The sequence below is a fragment of the Octopus bimaculoides genome, chromosome 6 (genome assembly GCF_001194135.2).
Source record: "Octopus bimaculoides isolate UCB-OBI-ISO-001 chromosome 6, ASM119413v2, whole genome shotgun sequence".
NCBI lineage: Eukaryota > Metazoa > Mollusca > Cephalopoda > Octopoda > Octopodidae > Octopus > Octopus bimaculoides.
Window position 1 is genome coordinate 63650045 of NC_068986.1, and position 6696 is coordinate 63656740.

General features: G+C 33.5%; 1 protein-coding gene and 1 long non-coding RNA gene across 32 annotated transcripts in view; one reads left to right on the plus strand and one right to left on the minus strand.

Moving 5' to 3' along the window:
* Positions 1 to 494: 494 nt before the first annotated feature.
* On the minus strand, positions 495 to 5347 carry LOC106881513 (uncharacterized). The gene is made up of 4 exons (XR_001410866.2): positions 5233 to 5347; positions 2649 to 2759; positions 859 to 896; positions 495 to 767 (listed from the first exon to the last, which is right to left on the minus strand). It is a non-coding gene; the product is annotated as an uncharacterized LOC106881513 (long non-coding RNA).
* A 496-nt stretch (positions 5348 to 5843) lies between these two features.
* Positions 5844 to 6696, plus strand: part of LOC106878372 (rho GTPase-activating protein 5) — a 336880-nt gene continuing 336027 nt past the window's right edge. For 6 of the 31 annotated variants that reach the window (XM_052968797.1, XM_052968803.1, XM_052968796.1 and 3 more), the window contains exon 1: positions 6148 to 6361. The gene's annotated coding sequence lies outside the window, so the exon portion shown is untranslated. The other 25 variants (XM_052968793.1, XM_052968789.1, XM_052968806.1 and 22 more) reach the window with 15 other exon arrangements.

Below are 6696 nucleotides of genomic sequence, written 5' to 3' on the forward strand. Positions count from 1 at the left end.
GCTATTTCTAGTTGGTTGAGTGATATGTAGAGCAGGCATAGACAATCTTTATCTCTCAAAAAGTCTTATGAGAAATTTTTCACACTAATCAAAGCCATACCATAAAATAATAATTCAACAAATGCCATTTGTAGTAGAATATACCATATTCTTTCTTAATTAAAAATACTAAAATACCAGGATGGATGGTAATGATGGCAGATACGATAGATTAGATGTATTTAATCTCATCTCTCAAGGCTCTGAGTTTAGATACTATGGGGGTTGAATATAAGCACATAGTGTACAGCTTTCACTTTCCTTCCACCCAATTTAGCACTGAAGTAAAACCATAAATGCAATTTTGCAAAATATTAATATCACTTTTTTGTAAACCTATGTGTATAAAAGCTCATACCAAGTTAATTTTCCATAGACTTATGCATACAAAAACACATTGCAGACCCATTCCTTTCAATTAGAATCTAAGGTTACATAGATAACACTTAAAGCAATTTGATGTTTGTTACAGTTTTATTGGGTGGATTCATTACTTGACAATAGATCTTAACTAAAGATTGATGTTATTAGCAGAAAGAGTACTTGCTGGACAGGATGCATTATAGGATTAAGTCTGAGCACTTTTTTCTAACTTTAATTCTTGCTATTGAGATGACATTGTTTTAATCCTATCATTGTCAATATGGAAAGTAATGCTTCAGACTGAATTTCATTAATCTGGCAAGATTTGAACCAAGCACTTGCTGGATTTTCTAAAACAGCCAAACCTAGAGAAAAAATAGCAAAATAATGCACATATTGTACTGTATTAAACATTCTGAAACAATTTTCATGGGCATAAATGTAGCTCACACTTACTTGACATCTTTATTACAAAGTTCTAATCTTGTGTCCTACTGTAAAAAAAAAAAAAAAAGGAAGTTTTTAAAAATGCAATCATCTTACTTCACTGTCAATCCACTTAAAAAATATATTTATTTCTACATACAATCTTAATTAAACATCACACATATATTCATGTGTGATGAATATATGGGATGCTTACATTAGGAACATTTGAGTCGTCTTCTGTGATACCTGGGGCTGAAACCTTGCTAGAAGAATTTTGGATGCATCTATGTTCAGGGGTTGTAAAAAATTAATTGATGAAAAATTAATTGGTCCAATTAATTGATTGGAGTCATACTGCCAATTAAATAATTGACTGCTATCATATCAATTAAATGCAATTAATTGCAGTTCGTTGCAACGTTGTCAGTGAAAGTTTTTCAAATGACTCATACTTCATTCAACGTTCAATTGACAAATACAGTGTTCTATTATTATTTGAGGTATTGTGTTGCCACTTTGTTCTGACTACTGATAATGATTCATACATTCTGTCATGCTTAGGAATTGACTGTTGTGTATGTTGTCAAGTGTTGATGCTTGATTCAGGCTACTGAGAATGATACACATTCTATCATGCTTGGGAACTGGCTAATATGTATGTTGTCAAATAACCGCTGTCAATTGTTTACACTTGGTTAGGACTGCCAAAAATGATTCACACATTTTGTCATGTTTGGGAATTGGCTATTGTGTATGTTGTCAAATAATCACACTTGAGTGATTCTTGGTTCTGACCGCCAAGAATGATTCACACATTCTGTCTTCAAGTCATTAAATTGTAACTTCACCTGCAATACAGTTGTATCTTGAATTCTGCTCCAACATATCAACTGAATCAGACTTTCATCAGTGGAATGGTGAAATATCTTTTGTTTTAAACTAACCCATGCTGTATGAAAACAAGCAAATTGTCAGAAAATATTTTAACCAAACAGACAGTGAATATGTAAGGAAATGCAAGTGTGGAAAAAAGTTGACATAGAAAAAAGTAACTGGATGGACAAATCTTATGAGACATATAAAACACCAACATCTAGAGTATTCTACTTCACAAGCAACTGGACAACCATCTTTATCAGGTTTTCTTTCACCAAGAAGTAGTTTGGTCAGTTGCTCAGTCTTAAATGTTTATGATTGGATTGAATGGGTATGTGTTGGCTTAAAACCATTTTCCTTTATTGAAGACCCACTGACTCGTAAGTACACAAACTTCTGAAGTATGACAAATGTGACCTTAAAGAAATACATGGAGAAGCTTACTCAAGAAGTGGAAAAGAAAGTATCTGATGAACTTCCAAGTAAATTTTCGTTGGTAATCGACAGTTGAACTAAGGGTTCAACACATTTCATCGGACTTTTTGCATCTTATTCATGCAATTATCAAAATGACTATTGTACTGTTTTGCTGGCATTTTCATCAATGGTAAGTGAAACATCATTCACTGCTTCTGATGATGTTGAATTTATCGAGTATGTCTTAAGTGTCTATAACAAAAATTTAGAAAATGTTGTAGCTATTACCAGAGATAATACTGAAGTGAGCAAATCTATAGCGAATTTGTGTAGAGTACCATTGATTGGATGTGCCTCTCATAAATTCAATCTAGCTGTTTCTCCTTGTCTCAACAAGCAGGAAGTTCTGCTTGATAAAATTAATATGCTGATAAGCTAAAATCATTAAAACTTGAGGGTAAACTTTGGGAAAAATGCCTTTGCAATCTATACAAAGAAATAAAATCCGTTGGTCCAGTACTTACGACATGATTGAGAGGTATGTCCAACTCAAGCCGTTTTTAGACTCTTTTCAAGGCGATCCAAAGCTGGTTGATTATCTGTTGACTCCACGCGATCATGATGATCTGCAGACTCTAAAAGACAATTTAGGAGAGTTGCGTTCGGTAACAGTCGTCTTGCAAAAAAGAGAAATAGATTTCAGAGATGTTCGAATTCTTTTAGACGAAATTCTCGCATAGTATCTTTACGGGGAGTTTTTTAAATATTTGCTCCCATTGGCAGCCATTGTGAACAGCCTAGATTTTGAAAGTGGAGTTGTGAAAATTTTAGAACATGCAGAAGCAGAGCTAACTAGAGGAAAGTGATTGCTCTACACCAGCTGAAAGTGGTGACAGACGTCACAACAGTCTGATTTACCTGCAGAAGATGATGATTTTGCTTAAATTTGTTTCAAAAAACACAAAAAATATAAAATTTCATCTCAACAATATCCGAGCTGTAGATTTTTGTTACCAACGTCCAACATCTTGGAACGTTTCTTCAGCTCAGCAGGTTACGCTTTTAATGATTTTCGGCAATACTTAATACCAATGATTTTAGAAATGTAATTATTTCTATAAGTCAATCGCGCTTTCCGGGATGAAGACCTAGTTTCAAAAATCTACAATCGTTCATGACCTTTTGCTATATTAGCACATTTTAACTGAGAAAATCTTTCAATTAAAGACCTTCAATTTATTTGTTTTTCAACTACTGTACAATGTAGAGTATACATGTTGTTTGTTTCCTATTCTAAATCAATAAAATTGAACTTTGAACGTTTTCTGATAAAGTTTTTTGAAACTATTAAGACGTACCTTTTATTTTCCTATCATTTTGGCTCTTATCTAAACCGAAGCTAACACTCTAAAATATGATATATGGTGTTTTCACGTTCGGCAAAATAATTGATAATTAATTGCAATAATTGATTGGCCTGTATCCCAATTAAAATTAATTGATTGCTAGGAAAATAATTGATTGGAAAGGTTCCAATCAATTCAGATATAAAATTTACCAAAGACCGGTTTCATCCACACTCGTAAATCTATAAGTATGGATAAATCTGACAACATGATTTACAAATCTGTCAACAAAAGCACTTTTTTTGTGTCACGAGGAAACAATATTCAAAATATTCTTGAATATTTAGGTGCTCACAAAATATTTTAAAAGCCTATTCAATGATCATTTCTCCAGAATGTTCTTATCGCGAAGCAGCTCCATCACTGAGCCCTTTCCACCTGTTTGTTTACCTTCTTTTATTTAATGTTTTCCTCTTCTCGTTAACTTTAGTTGGTGTCAACAAAATATTTATTATTTCTTCCGTTGGCTCTTAAAATCATACAATTATAAATCTACCCCATATTCTGCACATAAGTGTTGTGAATGTGTACGGCACATTCACAACACTTATGTGGCGAGCTGGCAGAAACATTAGCACACCGGGCAAAAGCGGTATTTCGTCTGTCCTTACATTCTGAGTTCAAATTCCGCCGAGGTCGACTTTGCCTTTCATCCTTTCGAGATCGATAAATTAAGTACCAGTTGCGTACTGGGGTCGATCTAATCGACGCCCAAAATTTCGGGTCTTGTGCCTTGGATAGAAAAGAATGTGCCACGGCACGGGGTTTTTTTTTCTCTGTGTTTAATTTTCGGGTATGGACATCTTTCTAACAAGATAAATGTCACATATTTACATTTCGCCGTGACACTACCACCTCCTTGTCTCTCATAAGGCATATTTAAGAAGGAAATATCAGTAAAAGAGCGAATATCTGTACCCTTCATCGCAGCATCAAACCCCGAAGATTGAAGGACGTAAACAATGGATCGCTGGCCAAGCGGCGGTCATGCAACTAATGACCGCCAGATTCAAATCAGAGTGCCAAACCATCGAAGCTTCTATTGGGAAGGATATACTAATATACTGAACAACCCTCTCCAAGAAAAGAATAGTTCTTGTGTCTAGTCAAGAGAAATCAATAAGTCTTTGTAAATCCAAATTCTTGTATATATATAGTAGTCAATATTATTACCAGTTGTTCCTATCAGCTTTCGACTTAAGCCATTGTAATTCTGAACCAAATACATATATAGGACGACCTTTTAAAAATTCTGTTAAAATTTTTTTTTATATTTATGCACAAAAAATAAGGAGGCATTTAGAAAATGAAAATTAAAAGCAAAACTTTCGAGAAAAAGAAATAAACCATTTTTCTCGAAGTTTCGTCTTCAACATCCAATTGAACATATAGGATGTCCTCATCAACCATTCAAATGAAATCCTGTAAGCAAGCAATACAGTTTACTACTTTATTGATGTCGTACGAATTAGCTATGATCCACGTAGCGAGATTGAACACGTTTAAGATTTACGGTTGTCTTCTAGAATTACACTTGTTAATAACACTATTGATTCACCACCCACAGACAGTTTGTCAGAGATATGAAATAACAAAGAATAATGTATTCTATACAAGTCCCATCTGCTCTTTTTCGTTACGATTAAGACTCGAATCAAAACAAAGAGTAAAAATTTTGTGCACTTAGAAAAAATAAAATTACATGTCTATAGCCTTTAGTATTTGATCATTTTGTTGAGATTCGTTATTATTTGAATAAAATAAAACCTTCCAAGCTGTTTCGTTCATCCATTCATACTAAAATAGACACAACTCGTCATGTTAATTCTTTTATTAAAAAGAAATATTGCACAATTGCTTTGTGAAAGTTATTAACACTAAAAGCTTCAAGTTCCTAGCTGGCAAAGAAAAAAAAACTTTAAATTAATTTTCCTTCATAAACTTTATTTTTCTCCTCATTTGCGCTAACTCAAAGGAACGAACAAGGAACACATTCAATCACAATGTACAACTACGGTATTTCATACAAAACAAAATGGTATCCCGTAGCAATTGTCTTTCTGAGATATCAGAGTGACTATTTTTAATGAGATATCTTTAACATTGATAAAAGGTTGTTTTGAAATAAAATGCAGTAAATATTTTTCCAAGTTTTGTTTCTTGCCCCCAAAATATATTCGATAAAAAAAAAAACAGATGGCAGCTACCAAATTTTGTGACGTGGTTGTCTTCCATAGTTAATAATAAATAAGCGAGTATAATTATTTTCCTTCTTCACAGTAGCAACAGTGAAAAGAATGTAAACGAAGGAAAGAAAAAAAAGTACGAAACTCCTATGTACGGGTGCTAGCTCCGGCATGCCATATATGGTAGTAGTTAAACATCCAACATGGCGTTATTGTACTTATAAAACGGTAAGTGGCTTAAGTGTTATTTTTATTTCTTGAAAGTTGGCATCATATTTACTAATGCTTCATATTCTTATTAACAGTCTTATTAAATAATTTCTGTTGTGTAATTTCAGTGCAGCATTTCATATTTTTAAAACTCGATCTGGTGTCATTTAACACATGTAAGAACAATATGCGCTCTGCGTGAGATAGAGAGAGATGGAGTCGGAGAGGGGGATAAAGAGTGCGTGTTAGAGAGAGAGAGAGAAAAAGGCAGAGTAGGATACTGAGTAACCATCAGCAGAGGGAGAGTGGATTGAATAAAAGAACAACGAAGAGAAACTACTATCGTTAGTAAGGCATGCTGTAACATCGGCTCGGCGTTATGTATATGTGTAGTATGCGATCGTGTTGATTCGTGTATCCTATAGAGCTTGCACAGTAAGTGAAAACGCTACCTCAGTCTTTCTGTTCAATGTATCGGGTGTCCGTCTTATTGCAGGAATTAATTTGGCTCAGCTCAGTGGCACGGCACTTGGGTAGGACATTATATATCTCTGTGTATGTGTATTATATATTTATATGTATATATTTGAGTATGTAGTGTGTGTGTGTATATATATATATATATATGATGTGTATATATATATATATATATGTGTGTGATGTGTATATATATATATATATATATATATGTGTGATGTGTGTATATATATATATGTGTGATGTGTGTATATATATATATGTGTGATGTGTGTATATATATATATGTGTGA